Raw genomic sequence first — 15,843 nt, 5'->3', positions numbered from 1 at the left:
CAAGATTAATTTCTTAGCATTTCCCACTGCAGCTATCTTTCCCTCCCTATCCTCCTTCACATTAAGCAACTCCCTAAAATATTCTGCCCATCTTCCCCTTACTGCCTTCTCCTCCATTATCATCTCTCCATCTGCACCTTTTACCTTTTCTTCTCTACTTGATTCGCCTCCTCTTCCTCTCTTAATTTCTTTCCAAAACATCTTTTTATTACTTTCAAAATTTTCTGTCATACTCTTACCCCATTTTACATCTGCTCTCCTCTTTGCCTCCTTTACCTTTTTCTTTACTTCTCTTTTCTTTTCCCTGTACTTGTAGCTTGTTAAGTGTAGTTGGGAAGGCTTATGGGAGGATCTTGATTGAGAGGATTAGGAGAGGAACAGAGGGAGTAATTGGTGAGGAACAGTGTGGGTTTAGGACAGGTAGAGGTTGTGTAGATCAGATTTTTGTGGTAAGACAGATATGTGAGAAAGCTATAGGAAAGGGGAAGGATGTTTTCTGGGCCTTTATGGATCTGGAAAAGGCTTATGACAGGGTAGACAGAAAGGCACTGTGGGAGGTTATGCGGATATACGGGATAGGAGGAAAGCTTCTCGGAGCTGTCAAGAGTTTTTATGAGAGTAGTAGAGCTTGTGTCAGGATTAGAAATGGAGAGAGTGAGTGCTTTGAGGTAAAGGTGGGACTTCGTCAGGGATGCGTTATGTCACCCTGGCTGTTCAACTTATACATGGATGGAGTGGTGCAAGAGGTGAATGCAAGGGTAGTGGGTCAGGGATTGGAGATGGTTAAGGAAAATGGAGAAAAGTGGGAGGTGAGCCAGCTGTTGTTTGCAGACGACACTGCGCTTGTGGCAGGATCGGAGGAGGGATTGAGGAAGTTGGTGACAGTTTGGGAGAGTGTGTGATAGAAGAAAGCTGAAGATAAATGTGGGTAAAAGTAAGGTGATGAGATGTACAAGGGCTGGAAGTGGCAGTAATCTGGAAGTGAGCATTAAGGGAGAGCAACTGGAGGAAGTGGATAGTTTTAGATATTTGGGTGCAAATGTGGCAGGAAAAGGTGGAGTGAAGGTGGAGGTAGAATGTAGATTGAGAGAAGCGAGTAAATGCCTTGGTGGTTTAAAAAGTGTAATGAGGAATAGAAATTTGGGAATGGATGCTAAGAGGAGACTGTATGAAGGAGTGATTGTGCCAACAGCACTGTATGGAGCAGAAACATGGAACATAAGAGAGGAAGAGAGAAGGAGTTTGAATGTGTTTGAGATGAAGTGTCTGAGAAGTATGATGGGGGTTACTAGGCTAGATAGAGTGAGAAATGAGGAGGTGAGGAGGAGAACAGGGGTGGAAAGGGAGCTGGGAGATAGGGTTGATGAAAGAGTATTAGGATGGTTTGGACACATGGAAAGAATGAGTGAAGAAAGACTAGTAAAGGAGGTATGGAAGGCAGATGTGGAGGGAGTGAACATGAGGGGACGTCCTAGGATGAGATGGATGGATGGGGTGAAGGGGGCTTTGGGGAAGAGGGGAATGTCTGTTGAGGAAGGACGGGAGAGGACAGAAGACAGGGGTGAATGGAGAATGGTTGTATATGGAAAATGTTGTGATGCATGAGGTGGAATGGACGGGGGAATGGGGGGTGAGGTAGTGTGTGTGAGCAAAAATTTTGACGCAGCCCGAAGGGATTTCTCCCCGTCCTCTCCTTTATATGGGGGGACGGAGAGGGGGGGTCGCCGATTTAATGAAGCGGCCTTGCTGTGGATGTGCTGTGTCTTGCGACACTGCTTCTGACCCAGGGCAGTGGACAGGGTGCAGGGATGACCCGTCATCTAGGAGGTGCTAAGATGGGAGGGAGGGTGGAGGGGTGTGGAGTGTTTTCGGGGATGGAATGGGTGGGAATGATTTTATGCCTTGTCCTTTTTGGCTACCTCCCTGGTAAGGGGTAAAAAGCCTTGGTATAATGTATGTACTCAAGATTAATAGAAATAATACAAGAAAGAGATGGCTGGGCTGATTGTGCCTTCTTAGACTTGCAGAAGGCTTTTGACAAAGTACCACATAAAAAGCTAATAAGAAAAATTGAAATAATAGGAGGAATACAAGGTAAGCTACTGGAATGGATGAGAGATTTCTCGAGTGGGAGAAAAATGAGAGTGGTACTTAGAGACAAGAACTCGAACTGGGAAGATATGATAAGTGGCATCCCACAGGGCTCTGTATTGGCTCCTTTAATGTTTCCCATTTATATAAATGATATGGATGAGGGAGTGAGGTATTACATGAACCTCTTTGCTGATGATGCCAAATTACTTAAGAGAGCAAGCACAGAAGAAGACTGCAGATTGCTATAAGTAGACCTGGATAAAATATGGAAATGGAGTCAGAAGTGTGAAGTGAACTTTAACATTAAGAAATGCAGTACAATGGAATTTGGAAAAAGCAAAAATAGAATATCGGGTCAATATAAAATTGGTACCAAGGAAGTCAAACAAGTCGACTCAGAAAGGGACCTAGGAGTAATTATCTCGAGTGACTTGACACCTGATAAACATGTCAATAAACTAGTTGGAGAAACTTTAAACTTATTAAGATCAATGAGAGTGGCCTTTGACTACATGGATGAAGAAATGGAGAAAATATTAATTACATTGATAAGACCTAAATTAGAGTATGCTGCGACACTATGGGCACCTAGTAAAGAAAAAAAAAAAAAAAAAAAAAGAGCAGCAACAAAAATGGCACCTACACTTTTAATTTTGACATATGAACAAAGATTGGATAAGTTACATCTATCAACACTGGAACAGAGAAGAGAATGAGGTGATTTAATTATCTACAGAATTATGAAAGGGAGGAAATTCTAGACAACTTATTAAAATGGGACAAGAGAAACAGGACATGAAAAGAAGCTAAAGAAGGACAGTTACAGAAGAGATTTGAAAAAGAATAGCTTCCCACATGGACTGATGTCTGGAACAAACTAAATGGGGAAACAGTGAGTGCCAAAACTATACAAGATTTTAAGAATAAACTGGATGTGGAGAGATAAAAAATGGGTCACAACAAGCATAGCTCTCGTCCCGTAAAATACAAATAGGTAAATACAACTATTATACCAATACCTAGTACACAAGTACTTTAGCAATTTGAATCTAAGTTGTGATCACTATTTGCAATGGTTTCACCAACTTCTATATCGACAATTGTCATACTCTCGTGGCTAGTGATCAACAGATCGAGTAAATTTCCATGTCTTCTGGGTCTTTTACATATAGAAAACTTAAGTAAATATTAACGAGTAAAAATAATATCCGTCTTGGTTATATGAATAGAATTTCCATGTAAAGCCAAACAAATAAGAATGCATGTTACCAATATACCTTTACAATTAATATTTTTCTGCCTATCATGGTAACACATTAACTTAGTTTGGTTATACAAGGGATTGTTGGTAATCTACTTTTATTCATTTTTTTTATTTATTTATTTATTATATTTATTATTATTATTATTTTTTTTTTTTTGAGTAGTGGGATCCCCTTGAAAAGAAGAACGCTGGTCGTCACTTTTAACTTCTACATCTCCTTTCCATAAAACGAAATATACTAGAATAGTATGGGGTGAAGTGTTACATCCTGGGCATTTGTCCACAATGCAGTCATCCAGCCTCTTCTGGTAGCTTAGAAGGGCTGGGTGGTGGCTGCACCGCAGTCTGGTCAGGTGGACTGTGTCCTTTCGTGGGAGAGAGGATTCAGAGGGATGGCTATCAGGGGGTCTGGCATGTAGCAGTGTGTTGTCCTTTAGTGTGTTAATGGAGCAGTGAGTGATATGATCATGAATATGTTTCCGGAGGCTGGTATTTGGTGGTTTTGGAGGAAGAGAAGAGAGTATTTGTGTGTGATATAGATATTTGGGTGTTTTTTTTTATATTTCTTGGTGTGTGTGTGTGTTCTGCTATATAGTGTAGTGGGTGTGCTGTGTTTGTGGAGGCTGCAGCAAGTGTTTGTGTGTCTCTCTTGTCAAGGTGATCTTTGACTTTGAGGACTTTTGTTTCATAGTGTAGGTGGTCTGTAGGTGTTGTATATGTGCAGCCTGTAATTGTTTTTAATGCTTTGTTTTGTATGGTGGAATAAAAAGTGTAAGGAGGAATAGAAATTTGGGAATGGATGCTAAGAGGAGACTGTATGAAGGAGTGATTGTGACAACATCACTGTATGGAGCAGAAACATGGAACATAAGAGAGGAAGAGAGAAGGAGCTTGAATGTGTTTCAGATGAAGTGTCTGAGAAGTATGATGGGGGTTACTAGGCTAGATAGAGTGAGAAATCAGGAGGTGAGGAGGAGAACAGGGGTGGAAAGGGAGTTGGGAGATAGGGTTGATGAAAGAGTATTAGGATGGTTTGGACACATGGAAAGAATGAGTGAAGAAAGACTAGTAAAGGAGGTATGGAAGGCAGATGTGGAGGGAGTGAACATGAGGGGACGTCCTAGGATGAGATGGATGGATGGGATGAAGGGGGCTTTGGGGAAGAGGGGAATGTCTGTTGAGGAAGGACGGGAGAGGACAGAAGACAGGGGTGAATGGAGAATGGTTGTATATGGAAGATGTTGTGATGCATGAGGTGGAATGGACGGGGGGGATGGGGGGTGAGGTAGTGTGTGTGAGCAAGATTTTGATGCAGCCCGAAGGGATTTCTCCCCGTCCTCTCCTTTATATGGGGGGACGGAGAGGGAGGGGTCGCCGATTTAATGAAGTGGCCTTGCTGTGGATGTGCTGTGTCTTGTGACACTGCTTCTGACCCAGGGCAGTGGACAGGGTGCAGGGATGACCCGTCATCTAGGAGGTGCTAAGATGGGAGGGAGGGTGGAGGGGTGTGGAGTGTTTTCGGGGATGGAATGGGTGGGAATGATTTTTGTGCCTTTTCCTTTTTGGCTACCTCCCTAGTAGGGGGGAAAAAGCCTTGGTATATGTATGTATGTTTTGTATGGTCTGAAGGGTGTTGAGGTGTGTCTCACTGAGATTAGGTGCCCTTGCTGGACTTGCATAATTCATCACTGAGTGTATGCAATTGTTTATTTTAAGGTAAGTTTCTTTGTTTTGTCCAAATGTTGTTTCAGTAATTGATTTAAGTGCATTGAGTCTAGGTGTGCATTTACTTTTTATGTTTGTGATGTGTTGTTTAAATGACATGGATATATCATATGTTACACCATATAGAGATGAGGAATGTATTTGTGTTCTTTTGTCCAGTTGGTGAAAAGTGTTGCTGTGGATTTGGCTGGGGCTATTTTGAGTCTCTTTGTAATAAACCATGTGTTGAGTGTATCAAGGCATGGCTGTATTATTGTGATTGTTATGTCGTCTGCATAGGAAGAGATTTGTATTTCTGAGGTGTCTGGTGTAAGTATATCATGCATGTATAGAATAAAGAGTGTGGGGAATAGAACTGAGCCCTGTGGTACTCCATTCTTAATGTTTCTGGTGTGCGATGATTGGCCATCATATGACACATAAGCATTTCTGCCTGCCAGATAAATGGCCAGCCATCTTTTAGTGTGTGTGCTGTGTCCAGGGCAGTGGACAGGGTGCAGGGATGACCCGTCATCTAGGAGGTGCTAAGATGGGAGGGAGGGTGGAGGGGTGTGGAGTGTTTTCGGGGATGGAATGGGTGGGAATGATTTTATGCCTTTTCCTTTTTGGCTACCTCCCTAGTAGGGGGGAAAAAGCCTTGGTATATGTATGTATGTATCTTTTAGTGTTATTGTGCATGTCTTTGTTATATATTTTGTTTGTTACTTTGTGGAGGGGGATAGCATCAAAAGCTTTACCAATGTCTAATGTTATAAGAAGTGTTCTGTGATGGGGCCTATCTGAATTGATGCCATCTAATATTCTTTGTGTGAGATTTATTAGAAGAGTGTGGAGTGTAGTGGCCTAAAACTGTGTTGTGATTCAGCAAGGAGAATATGTAGTATGAGGGAGTTGGGAGATATGGTTGATGAATGAGTATTGAATCTATTTTTCCTAATAAAAAAGTAGTTTTAAGATTCATTTAGATAAGCACCTAAGAAATATGCTGTAATGACTGGCATTTTTATTTTATTTGTTATTATTAATGGTTTATTTCTAGTTATTCATTTATTGTCAATTATTCTTATTTTTGTTCATCATTTTTCATTATTTACTTATTTTATTCTTTTATCTACCTGTTTATTATCTATGTTTTCCACATCCAACCTAGTTATGGACCAAAAGGTCTCCTGCCGGCATGCTCTTCCTTTGTAATCCTTTGGTTTGGACACATGGAAAGAATGAGTGAAGAAAGATTAGTAACAGAGGTGTGGAAGGAGTGAACATGAAGGGGCGACCAAGGATGAGATGGGTGGATGGGGTGAAAAGGGCATTGGGAAAGAGGGGAATGTCTGTTGAGGAAGGACGGGAGAGGACAGAAGATAGGGGTGAATGGAGAATGGTTGTGTATGGATGATGCTGTGATGCATGAAAGGGAGTGGGTGGGAGATGGGGGGGTGAGGGAGTATGTGTGAAAAATAAATTGATGCAGCCTGAAGGGATTTCTCCCCATCTTCTCCATTCCTGCAGGAGGGGTCAGAGTTTTTTTTTTTTTTTTTTTTTTTTGCCGATTTAATGAAGCAGGCTTGCTGTGGATGTGCTGTGTCTTGCAACACTGCTTCTAACGCAGGGCAGTGGGCGAGTTGCAGGGATAACCTGTCTTCCAGGAGCAGCCAAGATAAGAGGGAGGAAGGGGGGTGAATGGAAGTGGGGTATGTGTGAATGGAATAGGTGGGGGTGGATTTTATGCCTTTGTTTTTGGCTACCTCCCTTGTACCATATACCATACCAAAGGCTTTTTCCCTCTTGTATGGGGGGGTACCCAAAAAGAAAAAGGCATAGAAACCACTCCCACCCATTCTATTTCCTATATATTCCACTCCCCTCCACCCTCCCTATTATCTTGGCACCTCCTGGAAGACGGGTCATCCCTGCATCCTGTCCACTGCCCTGGGTCAGAAGCAGTGTTGCAAGACACAGCACATCCACAGCAAGGCCGCTTCATAAATTCGGCAACCCCCCCTCTCCGTCCCCTCAAGCAGAAAAGGAGAAGACGGGGAGAAATCCCTTTGGGCTGTGTCAAATTTTTCTCATACATACTTCCTCACCCCCCACCCCCACCCACTGCCCCTCATGCATCACAGCATCATCCATACACAACCCCTCTCCATTCACCCCTATCTTCTGTCCTCTCCCATCCTTCCTCCACAGACATTCCTCTCTTTTGTAATACCCCTTTCACCCCATCCATCCATCTCATCCTAGGTCAACCCCTCATATTCACTCCTTCCACACTTCTTTTACTAATCTTTCTTCACTCATTCTTTCCATGTGTCCAAACCATCCTAATACTCTTACATCCACCCTATCTCCCAGCTCCCTTTCCACCCCTGTTCTCCTCCTAACCTCCTCATTTCTCACTCTATCTAGCCTAGTAACCCCTATCATACTTCTCAGACATTTCATTCAAACTCCTCCTCTCTTCCTCTCTTATGTTCCATGTTTCTGCCCCTTACAGTGCTGTTGGCACAATCACTCCTTCATATTATAAGCTCACTTGTAAGGGGGGAAAAGCCTTTGGTATATATATGTGTCATCACAGACACATCAAATAGTCAAAGAATTTTTAAATATGTTCACCTTCCAAAACAAGGCAGTGAACAAGTGGAACACATTACCAGTTGTTGTTGCCTTGTGTTGTTCATAACAAAATAGAGGAACATGATCACCTTCACAGGCTCTCAACAGAGTTTCCACTTGCTATGTTGTGTTCTTGTCTGATGGCTACCCCAGTACCCCCTTCCTCCATGTTCTACCCTGTTAGAACCCTTACAGAATTGTTGGTCCAAGGATTGCAGTAGAAATAATAAGCCATACCAACTATCAAGGAGCTAACTCCGCACCCCCACCCACATGGAACCTGAGAAGAAAGAAGTGATATGGCAGAACTATTTGGGAGGCTGTGCACATAAGACTGACAGACAAATATGAATTCAAATCTAAATATGATCATTGAAATTAAGGATATAGATTAATTTGCAACTGTACATGATTTTGAGAATAGGTATGTCATATTGGAGAGTAGTAGATGGGACCCAACAAGCGTTGCTATTTTCCTACATACTACAGTTAGGTAAATGCATACATAACAGGACCCCATGAGCATAGCTCATTTCTTGTGGGTAAATATACATGAGAGGTAATATATTATTTTTTTTAACATGTCTTTCTATACATAATATTTCTCACTCACCTTGAATTTGCTTGTATTAACAAAGTGTGTCCAGGGTTGAACATCTTCTCTTCTCTTCTGCAGCCACTCCTTTGCAGCTGGAGATGCCATCTGCAGCTGCACAGGCAACTGCATTATCAAACTGAAATAAATATATCAAATGTTATCAGCTAAATCTATCAAATCTATCTCAAATGACCATTAGCTGGAAGAATTAAAACTAAGGTCACATCCACTCACAAATACCCATTATCTTCTGTCCCAATCTCATCTGTATCCACATTATCCTTGATGTTAACTTATGTCAGCCACTGAGCAACAAATGATAGCATAATTTTTTGCCAAAGCACACAAAAGCTACACCAGTAGTGTGTGCAAAAACAATACATGAATTTAAAAATAGTTTAGATAAAATGAGATATGAAGACGGGACACCACGAGCATAGCTCCCCTTCCCGTAAAATACAACTAGGTAAATACAAAATAATTCAAATTATATAGTGAACCACAACAGCCATTCTGAACAACAAAAATTGAATTGAGACATATTTCTATAGCCAGAATGATATAACACAGTATACATACTGTACATATACTGTCAAGGGCTTTTCCCCCCTTACAAGGGAGGTGGCCAAACTCAAAGACATAGATCCACCTAGGATTGGATTTCCCCACATACTTCACTTCCATTCACCACCCCTCCCTCCCTCTCTCTTTTCTTGGTTCCTCCTGGATGATGGGTCATCCCTGCAGCTCGCCCACTGCCCTCCCTGGGTCAAAAGCAATGCAGCAAGGCCGCTTCATTTAATTAGTGACCCCCGTCTTCGTCCCCTCATGCAGACAAAGAGAAGATGGGGAGAAATCCCTTTAGGCTGCATCAAAATATCATTTCCACATACTTCCTCACCCACACCCATCCCCCACCCTCCCTTCCATGCATCACGGCATCATCCATACACAATTGTATACTACAATTAGGTAAATACAACTCTTCTCCACTCACCCCTATCTTCTATCTTCTTCCATCCTTCCTCAACAGACATTCCCCTCTTTCCAATGCCCCTTTTACCCCATCCATCCATCCATCCATCACATCCTAGGTCGACCCCTCATGTTCACTCCTTCCACACCTCTTTCACTAATCTTCCTTCACTCATTCTTTCCATGTGTCCAAACCATCCCAACACTCATAAACCCCTTCTCCCAACTCCCGTTTCACCTCACTTCTCACTTTATCTAGCCTAATAACCCCTAACATACTTCTCAGGCATTTCATCTCAAACTCATTTATACTTTTCCTATCTTATATTCCATGTTTCTGCCTTATAAAGTGCTGTTGGCACAATCACTCCTTCATACAATCTCCTCTTAGCATCCATTCCCAAATGTCTATTTCTCATTGCACTTTTTAATCCACCAAGGCATTTACTTGCTTCTCTCAATCTACATTCTACCTCCACCTCCATTCCTCCCTTTCCTGCCATATTTGCACCCAAATATCTAAAGCTATCCACTGCCACCAGTCTCACTTCCAATTTGCTGCTATCCTCTCCCATTGTACATTTCATCACCTTGTATTTACCCACATTTATCTTCAACTTCCTTCTTTCACACACCTTCTCAAACTGTTACTAACTCCCTCCTCTGATCCTGCTACAAGCAGTGTCATCAGCAAACAACAACTGGCTTATCTCCCACTTTTCTCCATTTTCTTTAACCATCTTCAACCCCTGACCCACTACCCTTGCATTTACCTCTCACACCACCCCATCCATGTATAGATTGAACAGCCAGGGTGACAGAACACATCTCTGACCAAGTCCCACCTTTACCTCAAACCACTCACTCTCTTCATTTCTAATCCTAACACACACCCTACTCCTCTCGTAAAAACTCTTGACTGCTCTTAACAGCTTTCTTCATATGTCTGTAATACCTCCCACAGTGCCTTCCCGTCTACCCTGTCATAAGCCTTTTCCAGATCCATAAAAGCCCAAAAAACATCCTTACCTTTTCCTATACCTTTCTCACATATCTGTCTTACCACAAAAATCTGATATACGCAACCCCTACCTGTCCTAAACTCACACTGTTCCTCACCAATTACTCCCTCTCCTAATCCTCTCAATCAAGACCCTCCCATAGGACTTCCCAACTACACTTAACAAACTGATCCCTTTGAAACTACTACACTCACACTTGTCCCCTTTTCCCGTGTAAAGTGGAACTATACAGGCAACTCTCCAGTCCTCTGGCACTCTACCCTCTCTTAATCAAATATTAAATAACCTCACCAGCCAGTCCACCATCTCTCTACCTCCTTTTTTCAGACATTCAGCATGACATCCATCCAACCCAGGTGCCTTACCTGCTCTCATCATCTCAACAACTGCCTTCACTTCATCTTTCCTTATTTCTCCTCCATTTTCTCCACTCATCACGGTCATTTTCTTAGCGCTTCCCACTGCAACTACCTTTCCCTATCCTCCTTCACATTTAACAACTCCCTAAAATATTCTTTATTTTGTATTTTATTTTGTATTTTTAGTTTTACCATAGATTTTTATTTTGATGTTTCAATTTGTAGTTTCACCATAAATAAATAGTTTTTCAATATATAAATAAAAATATAACTCTTTCAAAATTATTCTGAAATTACCTCAGCGGTGACGGTGTTTGGGGGACACTTCCGTAAAGGTGATTGGCTGTACAATACCGACTACCGATATGATTCCAGGAGACGAAACATCGAAGAAGCTTAGACAGAGGTACCTATGGAAGTGGCTAACAGCTATCAAGGGTATAACGAAGAAGACTTTCCAAGAAGATAAGGTGTTGGCAGCTAGACTAAGGGACGAGTACAGTAAAATGTTCCCTGGGTTGTACGCTGACATCAAGACCTTTAATGTTTAAGTGTCAATACGCAAGTTCCAAGGGAAGGTGATCGCCTTCAAATTAACTCTAGAGAACGATAAACAATTCAAATACAGTGATGACATGTTTGACGGATTGGAGTGTTCGGACGATATGATAGAGGAGGATTCAGAGGCGTTCACGCGGCATTACTTCCCAGGATATAAGAAATTCGTTAAACATGGTGCAAAGTCTGATCACAGGAACTTCCAGATGCATTTCTTAGACAGACTTTTCAAAACATCAAAAAGAACTGTTATTCACAACAAATATGCTATAAGAAAGGTAAAAGCTGTGATTAAGCATAAAAATGAAACGAAAAAGAAAACTATCGTACACAACGCTCAATCTAACCTCAAACCAAGAACATAACTCTTTCAAAATGATTCTGAAATTACCTCAGTGGTGGCGGTGTTTGGGAGACACTTCCGTAAGGGATTCTCTGATTATCTATACCGGAACCACTAAAGAAAACGGAGAAATAGTAACGAAACGACCACACAATGTAGTATATAAGTTGTTCATGAATATTTTTTTAATTGAGCACGGAGTAATCAATATTCCTGAAGACATATTCAAACTAATAGAAGAAGCTATCAAGATCATTATGCCAGACTATGACACCGTCTACACATCAACCACTGGAGATTCATTGGAGGATATTAAGGATTAGATTTTGGACAAACTAAGGAAGGAAAATAAGGAACTACACGAGAAGTTGGATCAGATCTTCACCATGATGAAGAGGATGAGAGATGAAGACAGCGACGAAGAACATAGGTCGCCCAAATGTAGGTTTCACGCAGAAAAATACTGAGGTAGAATCTGACGAAGGCAAACCGTCTACTAAGAAATAAAACGCATCTGTGGATTGTATGGCCCGCAAACAAAGCGACCAAGTGCCACAGGACAAGCAACCTGCCGAAGGTAGTTGCAGCAAAGCCGCTGCTTGTATATAAAAAATTGAAATTACTCTGCTTATCATGTATGGGGTCACATTTTCATATTTCTTCACTACAACCAAAGTAAACAAATTTATAGCATTCAATCAGCAATACATGTATCTACAGGTAGGTATGGGCCTAATATTACAATATTTGCATTCCTACATAGCATGGGTGCAAGCACTTGTTATACAAGGGGGTAAGGGGCTTCAGCCCATCCCCTAAAATTGAGAAAAGTATTACTATTGTATGTATGCAGTTACTCACACACCCAAAAAATTATGTGTTTGCATCCTTGCTAAATGCCCAAATAAATATTAACAGTATTTTGCAAGAAAATGCAAAGGAAATGAATTGGGAAGAATTGACAATAAAAGGTGGAGAGGAACTCTAGGCAATGTCCTACTGGATCTGACCACTGATTATACATTGACACAATGGGTTAAAGAAAACACTAGATATGGACACAATGAAGAACCATAAGAGACTAGATATTCACTTCTGAGCCAGGAAGAGTGACCACCTACTAATAGAGTTCGAGCTTAAGGAACAAAATGATGTGAGAAGAAATGAGAAGCACAGAGAAGGAAGATTAATGTATAACAAAACTACATACATATACCAAGGCTTTTTCCCCCTTACAAGGGAGGTAGCCAAAATGGAAAAGGCATAAAATCATTCCCACCCATTCCATCCCTGAATACACTCCACACCCCTCCATCCTCCCTCTTAACTTAGCACTTCCTGGATGACGGGTCATCCCTGCACCTTGTCCACTGCCCTGGGTCAGAAGCAGTGTCGCAAGACACGGCACATCCACAGAAAGGCTGCTTCATTAAATCGGTGACCCTCCTCTCCATCCCCCCCTTGCATAAAAGGAGAAGACGGGGAGGAATCCCTTCGGGCTGTGTCAAATTTTGCTCACACATACTACCTCACCCCCATCCCCCTGCCCATTCCACCTCGTGCATCACATCATCATCCATATACAACCCTTCTCCATTCACCCCGTCTTCTGTCCTCTCCCGTCCTTCAACAGACATTCCCCTCTTCCCCAAAGCCCCCTTCACCCCATCCATCCACCTCATCCTAGGACGTCCCTTCATGTTCACTCCCTCCACATCTGCCTTCCATACCTCCTTTACTAGTCTTTCTTCACTCATTCTTTCCATGTGTCCAAACCATCCTAATATTCTTTCATCAACCCTATCTTCCAACTCCCTTTCCACCCCCATTCTTCTCCTCACCTCCTCATTTCTCACTCTATCCAGCCTAGTAACCCCCATCATACTTCTCAGACGCCTCATCTCAAACACATTCAAACTCCTTCTCTTTTCTTCTCTTATGTTCCATGTTTCTGCCCCATACAGTGCTGTTGGCACAATCACTCCATACTTTCCATCATGCATACACAAGGCTTGGACTAATCATCAACATCAAGAAGACTAAAATACTTTACCAGCCTTCACCCAACACCCTGGGTGGTAATCTACCAACAATTCAACTTGATGGAACATCACTGGAATATGTAAATAACTTCTGCTACCTTGGGAGCCATCTTTCAGCAAATGCCGATTTCAGTGATGAAATTCAACACCGTTTGAAGAGCGTAGGAACTGTCTTTGGCAAGCTCCGAACGAGTCTTTGGGCATAGGGACATCCAAAAGGAACCAAAACTTATGGTTTACAGAACCGTTGTTATCCCAACAGCCCTCTGCGCGTCACCACCTGAAAACAGCTGAATAAAATTGTCCAGCGTTAGGTAGAACAAGATCTTAAATTTGCTATTATATTGAGGTATGAGTTTCTGCCCTAAATTGTATAAAATGATTTTGGCATTAGCAAGACTAAAGTATATAAAGATGTCATCACAGTGAAAGGGTTGATAGCGATAAACTTACTAAGATTTACCAACATATATTCGCAGTAATTTTTAATTAAACAAATTAATTATTTGAGTCCTTATCTAAAACATGCGTGTCACGCTTGATTTACAAATATGTTTTTATTTAAGGAAACCACGCGTCACTTCGTATTTAACCATTATATTATTTTTTCTTTAATTTGAAAAAAAGGAATTTAGGCGCTCGGAGTGAATATCATAAAGTCACTGCTGCATTCAAATACGTTTTCTTTAATTACTGTATTACCATTTTCTTCTACACATATGACGCATTGACCACTTCATACATGACTAATTTTATTTATTTATTTATTTTTCAGAAACAATGAGTCCTTGGTCGCTACAAAATAATATATTTGCGGTAAGTAATGTTGCCTGTGTGTTAAAATCCTTCGAATCCTGGCTGAAACCAAATGGAAATATTCCAGAATCACGCAAACATTTTTCTAAGTCATTTTTTTTTCTAGCCAGTACACTCATATTTTTCTTGTTAGTCAATTTTGACGTCTTTTTTTTAGTCAACCTAACTTGTTTCATGGCAATCTTTTCCTAGTTATAATATGTCATTTTTTTGTGAGGACCACAGTGGAAATAAGTCTTTTTACTTTCTGTGCCATCCTCGGATATACAATTGTATTTACTATGTATAATATGAGTCTTACATGTGTTGTATCTTACTGTATATATGATTGAATCCGAATCAAATCAAATCAAATCAAATCAAGGATATCTAATGGGAACTGTAATGTTATTACACATTTGTAAATGTACACTTTAAACCCACTATGCGACTATCGGAGAAATAGTATCAGAAGTACAGGAAATCTGTATATTTCGTCTACTATCTGTAATCCTCTTCAGCAGAATAGTTACAAGAAGATAGAGGAAGTGAAAAGTCCCCTTGTCTTCACTCCTCACTACCTCGTTTATACCTGTACTCTATCTTCTTGTATCCATTCTGCTGAAGAGGACTACAGATAGTAGTCGAAATATACAGATTTCCTGTACTTCTTATATCATTTCTCCGGTTGTGGGTTTAAAGTTTACATGGATATTTAACATGAAATTCACTAGACGATCATACTATTATTACTATATAACCTAAACCTAACTATACCTATATATATATATATTTATATATATATATATATATATATATATTTACACACACACACACACACACACACACACACACACATATATATATATATATATATATATTTACACACACACACACACACACACACACACATATATATATATATATATATATATATATATATATATATATATACATACCCACAAACATATACTGTATACATATATATATATATATATATGTAATACATATGTATATATATATATATGTATATGTATATATGTATGTATATATATACATATATATATATATATATATATATATATATATATATATATATATATATATATATGTGTGTGTGTGTGTGTGTGTGTGTGTGTGTGTGTGTGTGTGTGTTTGTGTGTGTGTGTGTGTGTGTGTGTGTGTGTGTGTGTGTTTTGATTTATTCCTAGTATATTAATATATTCTTACCTTTAACTCTGTCTAGATTCTTTATGTTCGTTGGTTATCCCATTTGTATTAGTATTGGTTTGAAAAGTTTGTGAAATTATATCGTACTGAAATGAATAAACTGAAGTCAAATTGAATAATTTTGAGCATATATGTTTCACGCTATGATTTGTATACATACAAATACTGTACATATACCAACGGCTTTTTCCCCCTTACAAGGGAGGTAGCCAAAAGTCA

This window comes from Oratosquilla oratoria, unplaced genomic scaffold, assembly GCF_046742065.1.
Source record: "Oratosquilla oratoria isolate Oo_2021 unplaced genomic scaffold, ASM4674206v1 SCAFFOLD199, whole genome shotgun sequence".
NCBI lineage: Eukaryota > Metazoa > Arthropoda > Malacostraca > Stomatopoda > Squillidae > Oratosquilla > Oratosquilla oratoria.
The sequence above is the reverse complement of the archived record's forward strand: the minus strand, read 5'-3'. Positions refer to the sequence as shown.